Source organism: Schistocerca gregaria, chromosome 8 (assembly GCF_023897955.1).
Source record: "Schistocerca gregaria isolate iqSchGreg1 chromosome 8, iqSchGreg1.2, whole genome shotgun sequence".
Classification (NCBI taxonomy): domain Eukaryota; kingdom Metazoa; phylum Arthropoda; class Insecta; order Orthoptera; family Acrididae; genus Schistocerca; species Schistocerca gregaria.
The window spans coordinates 211,809,117-211,823,448 of record NC_064927.1 but is presented as its reverse complement, the minus strand read 5'-3'; positions in this window follow the sequence as shown (position 1 = coordinate 211,823,448).

Here is a 14,332-nt window from a genome sequence, read left to right as displayed (position 1 = left end):
AGGATATACACACAAATACAACGACTGAAACAGTCGGAGTTGTGCGATGTGAACGACAGTTGGTAGTCCTGTTCCATCATATGAAAGATGGTGCCTATTCCAATTTGACGCAAGTCGCATAGGAGTGGCACTAATAGCGCCACTATGAGGATAAAAATAGTCGGTCTTAAGTCTGATACCTTTCAAGCTGGAGGTAGTGTCTTTAAAGCGACAAAGATGTCAGTATCAACACCCCACTGAGTTTGAACAAGGGCTACGTGAAGATGGGTGTACGTTCTGAGATTCTGCAGAAAGACGTCGCAGTAGTGTAGGCTCTGTATACGGTTGCTGACGGCGGTGGTCACCGCACTATCCGGTAGCAAGAAGCCCATTCGTGACACTGCCGAGGGGGAGGTCATCGTGTTCGGCGTATGTCTTTGGCACATTGTACTGCATCTGCACCCAGCAATTCGAGTGGCAGTTGGCACCACAGCGGCACAACGAACTTTTACAAATCGACTACTTCTAGGACAGTTCCGAGCCAGACGCTCTGTACCGTATATTCCACTAACGCCAGACTACTGCCATTGGCGACTTCAGTGTTGTCAATCGAGAGCTCGTTGAAAGGCACGGTGGAGGTCTGTTGTGTTTTCTCATGAAAGCTGGTTCAGCCTCGCCCACAGTGATGGACGAGTCTTGGTTTGAAGGAGACCTGTTGAAGGTCTCCATCCAAACTGTCTGCATGCTAGACATACTGGACCTAAAACGAGTTATGGTCTGGGGTGTCATTCCGTATGACAGAGGAACACTTTCGTAGCTACGCCATGCAACCTGACTGCCAGTCTCTACGCCAGTTTTGTCAATCGACCTGTTGTACTGCCATTCATGAACAGTATTCCAAGGGGTATTTCCAACAGGATAACGCTGGTCCACATACCGTTGCTGCACCCAACATGCCCTTGAGGGTGTCGACATCTTGCCTGGGCCTGTCCGATCACCAGCTCTGCCTCCAATCGAGCACAGATGCGACATCTTTGCATGACAATTCAAGCGTCATCCACAACCAACATTAACCGTCGCTGTATTGATCGGGAAAGTGCAACAGGCACGGAACTCTAGCGCACTAACTGATACCTGACACATCCACAACACAACACAAGCTTGCATTCCACATTCTGACGGTTATAGAAGTTACTAATGTACAAGAATTACACATTTGCAATGGCTTATCTCACGCTTACGTTAATTTGTGACCTTTCAATGTCAATCATTTATACATGTTACCCTGGGAAATTTCCCAGATTTCATTACTCTACATAAATTACGTTCTGGTGTCGTGATTTTTCTCCCGCCAGTGCACATATTTAATATGATTTTACTCGTAGCTGTAGTCCAACAGCTGCAGAATATTTCAACAAAGATAAAAAGTCGGTTGTCACCTGCACAAGAATACATTTATCTAGTTCACTTTGCCGGGTTCAACAGTTTAATCTGTCGTCTTCAAAAGTAAAAGAGATTCAAATCATTTGTAATCCAATATCGAAATAAGAACAGGTCGACAGTGTCCTACAAAGTACTGGCAAAACAATACATACATAAAGTTAGTATCTCCATAACAAATGATGTTGTTGTTGTGGTCTTCAGCCCTGAGGCTGGTTTGATGCAGCTCTCCATGCTACTCTATCCTGTGCAAGCTTTTTCATCTCCCAGTACCTACTGCAACCTACACCCCTCCGAATCTGCTTAGTGTATTCATCTCTTGGTCTCCCTCTACGATTTTTACCCTCCACGCTGCCCTCCAATGCTAAATCGGTGATCCCTTGATGCCTCAGAACATGTCCTACCAACCGGTCCCTTCTTCTTGTCACGTTCTGCCACAAACTCCTCTTCTCCCCAATTTTATTCAATACTTCCTCATTAGTTGTGTGGTCTACGCATTTAAGCTTCAGCATTCTTCTGTAGCACCACATTTCGAAAGCTTCTATTCTCTTCTTGTCTAAACTATTTATCGTCCGTGTTATCACTTCCATACATGGCTACACTCCATACAAATACTTTCAGAAATGACTTCCTGACACTTAAATGTATACTCGATGTTAACAAATTTCTCTTCTTCACAAACGCTTTCCTTTCCATTGCCAGTTTACATTTTATATTTCTCTACTTCGACCATAATCAGTTATTATGCTCCCCAAATAGCAAAACTCCTTTACTAGTTTAAGTGTCTCATTTCCTAATCTAATTCCCTCAGCATCACCCGACTTAATTCGACTACATTCCATTATCCTCGTTTTGCTTTTGTTGATGTTCATCTTATACCCTCCTTTCAAGACACTGTCCATTCCGTTCAACTGCTCTTCCAAGTCCTTTGCTGTCTCTGACAGAATTACAATGTCATCAGCGGAGCTCAAAGTTTTTATTTCTTCTCCATGGATTTTAATACCTACTCCGAATTTTTCTTTTGTTTCCTTTACTGCTTGCTCAAAATACAGATTAAATAGCATCGGGGAGAAGCTACAACCCTGCCTCACTCCCTTCCCAACCACTGCTTCCCTTTCATACCCCTTGACTCTTGTAACTGCCATCTGCTTTCTGTACAAATTGTAAATAGCCTTCCGCTCCCTGTACTTTACCCCTGCCACCTTCAGAATTTGAAAGGGAGTATTCCAGTCAATATAGTCAAAAGATTTTTCTAAGTCTACAAATGCTAGAAACGTAGGTTTGCCTTTCCTTAATCTTTCTTCTAAGATAAGTCGTAGGGTCAGTATTGCCTCACGTGTTCCAACATTTCTACGGAATCCAAACTGATCTACCTCGAGGTCGGCTTCTATCAGTTTATCCATTCGTCTGTAAAGAATTCGAGTTAGTATTTTGCAGGTGTGACTTATTAAACTGATAGTACGGTAATTATCACATCTGTAAACACCTGCTTTCTTTGGGATTTAAATGATTGTATTCTTCTTGAAGTCTGAGGGAATTTCACCTGTCTCATACATCTTGCTCACCAGATGCTGAGTTTTGTCAGGACTGGCTCTCCCAAGGCCGTCAGTAGTTCTAATGGAATGTTGTCTACTCCCGGGTCCTTGTATCGACTTAGGTCTTTCAGTGCTCTGTCGAAGTCTTCACGCAGTATCGTATCTCCCATTTCATCTTCATCTACATCCTCTTCCATTTCCATAATATTGTCCTCAAGAACATCGCCCCTGTATAGACACTCTATATACTCCTTCCACCTTTCTGCTTTCCCTTCTTTGCTTAGAACTGGGTTTCCATATTCATGCAAGTGATTCTCTTTTCTCCAAAGGTCTCTTGAATTTTCCTGTAGGCAGTATCTATCCTACCCCTCGTGAGATAAGCCTCTACATCCTTACATTTGTCCTCTAGCCACTCCTGCTTAGCCATTTTGCACTTCCTGTCGATCTCATTTTTGAGACCTTTGTATTCCTTTTTGCCTGCTTCATTTACTGCATTTTTGTATTTTCTCCTTTCATCAATTAAATTCAGTATCTCTTCTGTTAACCATGGATTTCTTCTAGCCCTCGTCTTTTTACCTACTTGATCCTCTGCCGCCTTCACTATTTCATCCCTCAAAGCAACCCATTCTTCTTCTACTGTATTTCTTTCCCCCATTCCTGTCAATTGTTCCCTTATTCTCTCCCTGAAACTCTGTACAACCTGTGGCTCTTTCAGTTTATCCAGGTCCAATCTCCTTAAATTCCCACGTTTTTGCACTTTCTTCAGTTTCAACGTACAGTTCACAACCAATAGATTGTGGTCAGAGGCCACATCTGCCCCTGGAAATGCCTTACAATTTAAAACCTGGTTCCTAAATCTCTGTCTTAGCATTATCTAACCTATCTGAAACCTCTTTGTATCTCCAGGGTTCTTCCATGTATACAACCTTCTTTCATGATTCTTGAACCAAGTGTTAGCCATGATTAAGTTATGCTCTGTGCAAAATTCTGCCAGACGGCTTCCTCTTTCATTTCTTATCCCCAATCCATTTTCACTTACTACGTTTCCTTCTCTTCCTTTTCCTACTGTTTCCAGTCACCCATGACTGCCCGCAGCTCGTGGTCGTGTGGTAGCGATCTCGCTTCCCACGCCCGGGTTCGATTCCCGGCGTGGTCAGGGATTTTCTCTACCTCGTGATGGCTGGGTGTTGTGTGATGTCCTTAGGTTAGTTAGGTTTAAGTAGTTCTAAGTTCTAGGGGACTGATAACCATAGATGTTAAGTCCCATAGCGCTCAGAGCCATTTGAACAATTTTTTCACCCATGACTATTAAATTTACGACTCCCTTCACTACCTGAATAATTTCTTGTATCTCATCATGCATTTCATCAATTTCTTCATCACCCGCAGAGCTAGTTGGCATATAAACTTGTACTACTGTAGTAGGCGTGGGCTGCGTGTCTATCTTGGCCACAATAATGCGTTCACTATACTGTTTGTAGTAGCTTACCCTCACTCCCATTTTTTTTATTCATTATTAAACATACTCCTGCATTACACCTATTTGATTTTGTATTTAAAACCCTGTATTCACCTGACAAAAAGTCTTGATCCTCCTGCCACCAAACTTAACTAATTCCCACTATATCTAACTTTAACCTACTTATTTTCCTTTTTAAATTTTCTAACCTACCTGCCCGATTAAGGGATTTGACATTCCACGCTCCGATTCGTAGAATGTCAGTTTTCTTTCTCCTGATAACGACGTCCTCTTGAGTAGTCTCCGCCCGTATATCCGAAGGGGGGACTATTTTACCTTCGGTATATTTTACCCAAGAGGATGCCATCATCATTTAATCATACAGTAAAGCTGCATGCCCTCGGGAAAAATGACGGCTGTAGTTTCCCCTTGCTTTCAGCCGTTCGCAGTACTACAACAGTAAGGCCGTTTCGGTTAGTGTTACAAGGCCAGAGCAATCAATCATCCAGACTGTTGCTCCTGCAACTACTGAAACGGCTGATGACTCTTCAGGAACCACACGTTTGTCTGGCCTCTCAACAGACACCCCTCCGTTGTGGTTGCACCTACGGTACGGCTATCTGTATCGTTGAGCCACGCAAGGCTCCCCACCAACGGCAAGGTACATGGTTCATGGGGGGGGGGGGGGGGGGGGGGGATAACAAATGTGCAAACCAGCACTCGTGGCTGCCGTACTGCGGTCGCGAAGTGGGGCCAAGGTAGTTCCAGATACGTTTTTACAGTCTGACGATAATTTATGTATTTGTAGTTTTAGCTTGACGATGTCCACTATGGACAAACGGTAGTTATTGTTATTCTGAAGAAGGTTGGGTTATCCCGACTTAAACCCAGGTAAATTCTAGGTAAACGGTGCAACTGAGGCTGTTGATTATTAAAATTAAAATTAAATCAGGTTGTTTGTATGTACGTACGTATTAAACCGGGGACCTCGACACGATGGAGAGAATTGGTGCCGCTATAGCTCTCAGTGATTCACAACCTCACAACACCCCACAGCAGTCCGCACACCCTCACAGCCGTCCCACACCGAACCCAGAGTTATTGTGCGGTTCGGCCCCCAGTGGAACACCTCCCACTAACACCCCCCCCCCCCCCCCCCCCCCGCGCCTCCACCACAGGAACGCCTCATACCTGACGACTGTAGCCCCAAATGTTTGCGTGGAGAATAATTAGGGTGGAAACGGTGTTTGCGTAGCAACTTTCGATACAGTGTAACTGAGGTGGATTAAGGAAAACCAACCAGCATTCGCCGAGGTATATGAAAAACCACCTTAAAAACCATCCATAGACTGGCCGGCGCACTGGACCTCGACACAAATCCGCCGGGCGGACTCGTGCCAGGGACTGTGACGCCTTCCTCCTCGGAAAGCAGCGCGCTAGACAGTGCGGCTAGCCATGTGGGATAACAAGATTGTTAAAACAGATGTGAAGTAGTTTAGCTTAAGAGTCACAACATTTATACAGAATCAATAAAATAGTGACATTGCTCAAGATACATCCTATGTGCGACGAGAAGCAAACAATGAACATCAGATCGCAAATGGTCACATACTGGTGACATGAAGGGCACTGGACACGCCTGCATGCAAAGTGGGAGCACTAGTGTACATATGAACTCTAATATAGTACGCAGCAGTTGAAGCGCAACCCTGTATTACACCTTATAAAACAGCACAAAATTATTAACAGAAGGATTTACACACACGGTAAACCATCGACCAAGCGCTAAGCAAACAAATACGTAAAAAATAATATTAGCACTGTCTTAAGGGAGCTAAACAAAGGAGCGTAAACTGTGGCGCCATTTGCCACAGGAACAGCGGCAGTACGTCGAATCTTTCAGTATCCTGGAGACGAGCCTGGCCGCCGGACGCTCGTTGGCAGGAGACGTACGTAAGTGAGCTGCAGTCCGGCTTCGATAGCAGGGAGTGCACGCCGCCGACTCGAAGGCCTGCGAGTGCCGCCTACACTTGTTTGAGAGTTGACTTGGAGTGTGGAATCATTCCTGTAGCTTATCTGGGTGATTAGTAAAACCTAAGGTGCTGGAACTATTAATCCTTGGTTGGCGTTTTAACTAGTGTGCCTGTGGCAGTTACACATTAAAAATATGTATTAGCTCGTGGGTGTACCAAGAACACATCGTCAGAAAGTATACTGAAGAGCCTAACAAACTCGTACAACTGCCTAATAGAGAGTAGTGACCTCCCAACTCCCGCGAGCACGCATTAGTGCGACAATACAACGTGGCATGCAGTCGGCAAATGTCTAAAAGTAGTGCTTGAAGGAACTAACACCATGAAACCTGCAGGGCTGTCCATAAATCCGTAAGAGCTAGAGAGGGTGGAGATCTCTTCTGAACAGTGCGTTGCAAGGCATCCCAGATATACTCAATAATGTTCATGCTTGGGAAATATAGTGGCCAGTGTTTCAACTCAGAAGAGTCTTGAGCAATTATGGGCGTGTGGGATGTTGCATTGTCCTGCTGTAATTGCCCGTCAGATGCACACTGGACATGAATGATTGCACGTGATCAGACCGGATGCTTAAGTACGTGTCACCTGTCAGAGTCGTATCTAGACGTATCAGGGCTCCCATACCACTCCAAATCCGCACGCCCCACACCATTACAGAGCCTCCACCAACTTGATCAGTCCTTTGCTGACATGCAGGGTCCATGGATTCAGGAGGTAGTCTCCTTACCTGTACATCTCCATCCGCTCGATACAATGTGAATCGAAACTCGTCCGACCAGGCAATGTGTTTCCAATCATCACCAGTCCAATGTCGGTGTTGACGGACCCAGGCTCGGCGTAAGGCTTTGTGTCGTGCACTTATCGACGGTACACGAGTGGGCATTCGGCTCCGAAAGCCCATATCGGTGGTGTTTAGTTGAATGACTCGCACAGAGACACTTGTTGATGGCTGAAATCTGCAGCAATTTCCGGAATGGTTGCACTTCTGTCAAGTTGAACGATTCTCTTCCGTCGTCGTTGGTCACGTCTCATCAGGATCTTTTTCCGGCCGCAGAGATGTCGGTGCTTTGATGTTTCGCCAGATCCCAGATACTCACCGTACATTCGTGAAATGGCGGTCGGGCAAATTCCCACTTCATCGCTATCTTGTAGATGCTGTGTCCAATCGCTCGTGCGCCGACTGTGACACCATGTTCAAACTCACTTAAATTTTGATAACCTTCTATTGTAGCAACAGCAACCGATTTAACAACTGCGCCAGAGACTTGTCATATGTAGGTGTTGCCGACTGCAACGCCTTATTCTGCCTGTTAGATGTCTCTGTATCTGAATATTCATGCCTATAACAGTTTGTTTATCACTTCAGTGTAAAAAAAATCTGTGTAAGGTAAAAACCATTCGTACACATTGGATAGAAACGTTAAATAAAATTACCTTAAAATCCGGGAGCAAGCATTTTTATGTAATCAAATACAAGAGTTGGACGTGATGTAGGCCACTATAGACCGTTTATCAGAGAAGCTATAGAATCCACAGTCAGCCTATATGAGGGGGAAGATTTATCTGATGTGATAGAAGAAGAAACAGGAGTCGATTTAGAAGAGATAGGGGATCCAGTATCAGAATCAGTATTTAAAAGTATGTCGACGCACACCATTTTTGGGACGAACACAGTCACTGTTAGAGAGAGTGGCACTGGGCGGAGTGGAATGAACTACATGAATTTCCATGGGCGAAGTTTGGCGAGCCTGAGTATCCTTGGTTCGATTCCGATTCCGGCGCGAAGCAAAGGGCCTGGAACGGTTTTGAGCTTCCGATCTGAACTTTTTCTGGCAAACACTCTGAATATGTCCTTTTTTATTACAATAAAAGCAAATAGCTTGGCGTGACGGGCAATTCTCACGCGAATGGTTACTAGCCTGAGAGCCTGGCGGCAACGGCGCGGCCGGGCACGAGGGCTGTTTACTGCTCCGTGCAGCTCGCCCGACGGGCCGGTTAACATGACACACTGCTGGCGAAGTTTCAAATGATTCCTGAGCAAAGTCAAGTGTGTCTTGCCGATCCAATATGTCCATCACTTGTTGAAGGGAGGGACTGACTAGTTTCAAAATCTGTTCCCTTATACGAACATCAGAAACGTTCTGTGCAATTGCATCCCGTACCATAGTATCTGAATGAGGGAGTCCACATTGACACTCAAAAGCACAATCCCTAGTAAGGCCTTGCAAGGTTGCAACCCACTCCCGATTAGTCTGACCTGCCGTACGTTATGTACGAAGGAAGGTATACCGTTTGGTAACTACATCGACTGATTCTTTTAAATATGCATCTAATGCAGACAAAATTTCTTCGTAGGAAAGAGTTGCTACGTCGCGTCGGGGAAATAATTTGACTATCACACGGTATGTGGTCACCCCTACTGACGTCAACAGAAAAGGCTGTTACCTTCAATTCTATAGGTGGCGAGATGGAATCCAAATTGACGTGACCACTCCGTCCAGCTTTCCAGTGCCGCATCAAAAGGTCGAAAAGTGGGTGCAACAGCGTTTTGTGGCTGCGTTAGCGGTGGAGCGGCGTCTGCCGCATCGTTTTGAATCGCACGTTGACCCTGGACGAGCTGTCCCAGGGCATCCAGTAAGAGTGCGTCTGCTGATTCTATAAGCGATCAAATTCGGACAGTACATATGGAGATTGTGGCGAAGCCATTACACAAGAAAATCAGGCCAATCTTGTGGTTGGCAGGAGTGCCAACACCGTATTACTAAAGGAGGCCGAAATCCACGCGCTTCAGCTCACGCAGGCTGGAGTGAGGTCTGGAACATGACCAGGAAATTAGAATTTAGAAACAACGGACGTAGCTGGTGGAATACTTAACTTTAATCCATTAATGACGAACGTCGGTCTGGACGGTACATATTTCACCATATCAATAGTAACGGATAATGGCGCCTTGCTAGGTCGTAGCAAATAACGTAGCTGAAGGCTATGCTAACTATCGTCTCGGCAAATGAGAGCGTAGAAGTCAGTGAACCATCGCTAGCAAAATCGGCTGTACAACTGGGGCGAGTGCTAGGAAGTCTCTCTAGACCTGCCGTGTGGCGGCGCTCGGTATGCATTCACTGATAATGGCGACACGCGGGTCCGATGTATACTAACGGACCGCGGCCGATTTAAAGGCTACCACCTAGCAAGTGTGGTGTCTGGCGGTGACACCACAATAAGTACTAAGGACTGACGAGATACGGTTGAAGTTCTCTAAGGGTATAGACACAGCAATAAGGAATAACTCAGTATGCAGTACAGTTGAAAAGGAATGGACATCTCTAAAAAGGGCCATCACAGAAGTTGGAAAGGAAAACATAGTTACAAACAAGGTAACTGAAAAGAAACCATGGGTAACAGAAGAAATCGATGAAAGGAGGAAGTACAAATGGAGTACAGCATTGTATGGTAGTGAAACATGGACTGTGGGAAAACCGGAACAGAAGAGAATCGAAGCATTTGAGATGTTTTGCTACAGACGGTTGTTGAAAATTAGGTGGACTGATAAGGTAAGAAATGAGGAGGCTCTGCGTAGAATCGAAGAGGAAAGGAATATGTGGGAAACACTGATAAGGAGAAGGGGCAGGATGATAGGACATCTCTTAAGACATGAGTGAATGACTTCCATGGTATTACCGGGAGCTGTAGAGGGCAAAAACTGTAGCGGAAGACAGAGATTTTCTTCAACGGTGGAGCTGTCATTTATACTCAGGTAACTCATGGGAGTTCAGGCTAGGGACAAGGGAGAGATAAGGAAAAGGGGCGAGGATCTATGGTTCAAATGGCTCTGAGCACTGTGGGACTTAACACCTTAGGTCATCAGTCCCCTAGAACTTAGAACTACTTAAACCTAACTAACCTAAGGACATCACACACATCCATGCCCGAGGCAGAATTCGAACTTGCGACCGTAGCAGTCGCGCGGTTCCGGACTGAGCGCCTAGAACCGCTAGACCACCGCGGCCGGCGGCGAGGATCTATGGCAGGTATTATGGGAAATGGGTGAATCTGGATGAAGAAACTTCAGACTCTTGCCAAGTGTTAAAGAAAGGTTAGGCATGAGGTATTTCGAACCAACCCGGGGTTTAATTCATTTTCTCTTTGGTCAGGGGCCCTACCCGACATATCTATGCTGGTTTGGGAAAAGGGCTACACCTGAGTGTGACTGTGGTGCATCCGAGGGCACGCCCGACCAAGTGGTTTACGAGTGCCCCCTTTTCGATGATTTAGCAGTTAAATTAAGACAACAACTACCAAACAGTGATACATACGACCTACTGAGACATGAAGAGACTTTCGAAACTTTGAATAACCTGGTAAACGAGGTATCACGGAAAGTTCTGACTGCATACCTGAGGGCCCTCACGATCAAAACCAACTACAGAACGTGTGCTAGTGCCCTAATCCTGTACCGCCTGTGCGTGGATATGTCGACTCGCTAGTTGGAATCCGTCACGTGCAGGCGTTGGGGGAGTAGGGTACACTAATTTCACGATTATGACAGCACCGAATGTGATTTACGTTAGATAGTAGTTAGTAGGATTATAAGTATATACTAAAATGGGAATCTGCAGCGACCAGTAATTTTGGCTAGCCTAGTGTCAGGAGCACGCTCATCGGGATTAGCTCGATGAGCAAGGCATTGCAGTAAGTTTATATCCATATCGACACATCTGTAACGCTGCAGGCAGTTAAGATTACTAACAAGTAGGTAGTGGTGTATAGTTTAACAAAAAAATCGTAAGTTTGCCCATTAACCTGTACTGTTTGTACTGTCTGAAGTTTACAAATAAACAGTAATAGCTGCTATTAACATACATCATTGTATCACATACGACCCACTAATGATTAAGGTGGTGGGTTATATTGTATAATTATTATGTATAGCAAAATAAAGACTTTTTTTTTAAAAGTCATGTGTAAACTTTTACGACAGTCACTGAACGCCGAATTGTTGTTGGAGCTAGACGTATGAGACAGTCTACGGTCCGCGATCCACTGTGTCAGGAATGTGCCGAAAATACCAAATGTCAGCCATGGTTTCTCACCGCAGACAGCTCAGTCGTTGACGGTCTTCACTTAACGACGGAGAGCAGAGGCGGTGGCGTAGAGTTATCAGTGCCAACGGGCATGTAACATTGCATCAAATAAGCGCAGAAATCAAAGAACTATCCGTTCGACCATTGCGGCGAAATATGGCGTTAATGATCAATGGCAGCAGACGACCGACGTGAGTCACTTAGGTAACAACACGAAATCGACTGCAGCGCCTCTCGTGACGATATCGGCTGAACTCTAGACGACTGGAAAACTGTGGCCTGCTGAGCTGGTAAGGACAGACGGAGAGTTCTTGTCTGGCGTAGATCCCACGAAGCCATGGACCCAAGTTGTCAACAAGGCACTGTGTAAGCTGGTGGTGGCCTCATAGTGGTGTGGGCTGTGTTTACATGCAATCGTCTGGGTCCACTGGTCCAACTGAACCGACCATTGACTATAAATGATTGTTCGTGTACTTGGAGACTATCTGGAACCATTCCTAGCATTCATATTTCCAAACACCGAAGGAATTTTTGCGGATACAATGTGCCACGTTACCCTCCAAAATCGGTAGCGATTGGTTTGAAGAACATTCAGGACAGGTAGAGCGGATAATCTGGCCATCCTGAAGATCCGACATGAATTCTTTCGAACATTTATGGGACGAGAGCTGATTTCGTGAACAAAGTGCCGCACGGGCATCACTTTCTCAACTTTGGACGGCCTTAGAGGCAGCGTGATTCAATAGTTCTGCAAGGAACTTAAAACGGCTTGTTGAGTCCATTCCACGCCGGGCTGCTGTATTACGCCTGAGAAAACGGGGCTCGACACGATATTAGGAGGTATCCCATGACTTTTGTCACCTAAGGTTACATCTACATCTATATATCTACATGCATAATGTGCAAATCAGTGTAATGTGCATGGCAGGTGTTACGTCTCCTAGTACCACCTATTAGGGCTTCTTTGGGTTTCATTCAAGTACATAGCGCGAGACGTAGGCTTCTACGCGTGTTCTAATTGATATAATGTTTCCTAATGATCCCTTTGGGAGTTACACGTAAGTTGTTCTAATATGTTTCTAGGCCCGTCATTTAAAGCCCGTTCTTTCGTCATTGGAAGTATGCTTTTTTTGGCATAGTCTATCTGTAACTATCTGCCTGTTCAGTTCCCTCAGTATTCGTGTGACACTTTCATACGGATGAAACAAATCTGTGATCTCTCGTGCGGACAGTATCCTCCGTTCGTCCTGTTTGGTGCACGTCCCACACACTTGGACAGTGTTCTAGGAGGGTCACATGAACAATGTGTAAGCAATTTCCTTTGCTGACTGATTTCATTTCCCTAGTATTCTACCAAAAAGCCGCTGTATGCCAACGACTGAGGCTATGTGATACTTGCATTTCATATACCTACAAAGCCTCACATCCAGATAATTGTACCATAGTCACAGGATACTACGTCATTTTTCATTTTGTGAAATGCACTATTTTTTTAATTTTTGAACTACCAATCTTTGCACCCCTTTGAAATCTTATTAAGATGTGATATGAATATTTTTGCAGTCTTTTTAGACAGTATTTCATTATAGACGACTACATCACCTGTGAGAAAATTGAAGTTGCTTTTCACATTACTTGCAAGGTCAGTAATTCAAAACAAAAACAGGAACGGCCACAACGCAATTCCTTGTGACACGCTCGAAGCTATTCTACAGCATTTGATGACTCTGTTCAGTCACCGATTTTGTTTGATACAACACACGCTCGTTTGGTTGGCATTAACTGTAGATGCAGTACTGAGGAAAATGCTTAAATCGAGAAATACTGCATCTACGTGATTACCTTGATCCATGGATTTCAGAATATCAAATCAAATGGCTGTGAGCGCTATGCTACTTCACTTCTGAGGTCATCAGTCGCCTAGAACTTAGAACTAATTAAACGTAGCTAACCTAAGGACATCACACACATCCATACCCGAAGCAGGATTTGAACCTGCGACCGGAGCGGTCGCCGGCTCCAGACTGTAGCGCCCAGAACCGCACGTCCACTCCGGCCGGCTTCAGAATATCGTGTTTGGAAAGTGCTAGCTGGGTTTTACATGATCAATGTTGTCGTATCCACGCTGGCCGACATGGAGGAAGTCGTTATTTTCGAGACACCTCGTTGGTTTCAGCTCAGAATACGTTTTATGTTTCGGGAGCAAATGGATGTCGAGATTACTAGACGGTAGATCGGTGGATTACTTATGCTACCCTTCTTATAGATCGGTGAGACCTGCGCTTTCTTCCACCCACTGGGCACAGTTTTTTGATTAACGTACCTACAGTAGATTAATATTAAAAAGAGGGCTTACTCCACTCCAAATTTGGTATAGAATCTGATATTTCATTGGAACCTATTGCTTTGTTCATTAACAGCCTTTATGCGAGGCCAGTATTTCTTTGGGTCTTACGAGACACCATTCGATAGTTTTCTGCTACGGTAGTCGTTGAAAGCTTCAAGACTTCCCACATCGAACCCTATTGATGGCCAACATCCCCCTACCTGGAGCCCTCTTGGTTTATTTTGTGTCTATCAAGCAGTAATCTGCATTTCTATATAAGTTTCTTTACGGTTACTGTTTATCAAGGAGGGTGCTATTCACATATCTATCAAGTGTATTATCAACTCTTCTTCTAAAGCCGACCCACAGTTCTTGTACATGCTCATCGCAGAACTAAGCGTTTTGAGAGCCTTATTGAGGTACGACACTACCGCCGCTTTCTCTCATCCTACTTGCTTTACTTGCCTTCGTGCTTCGGT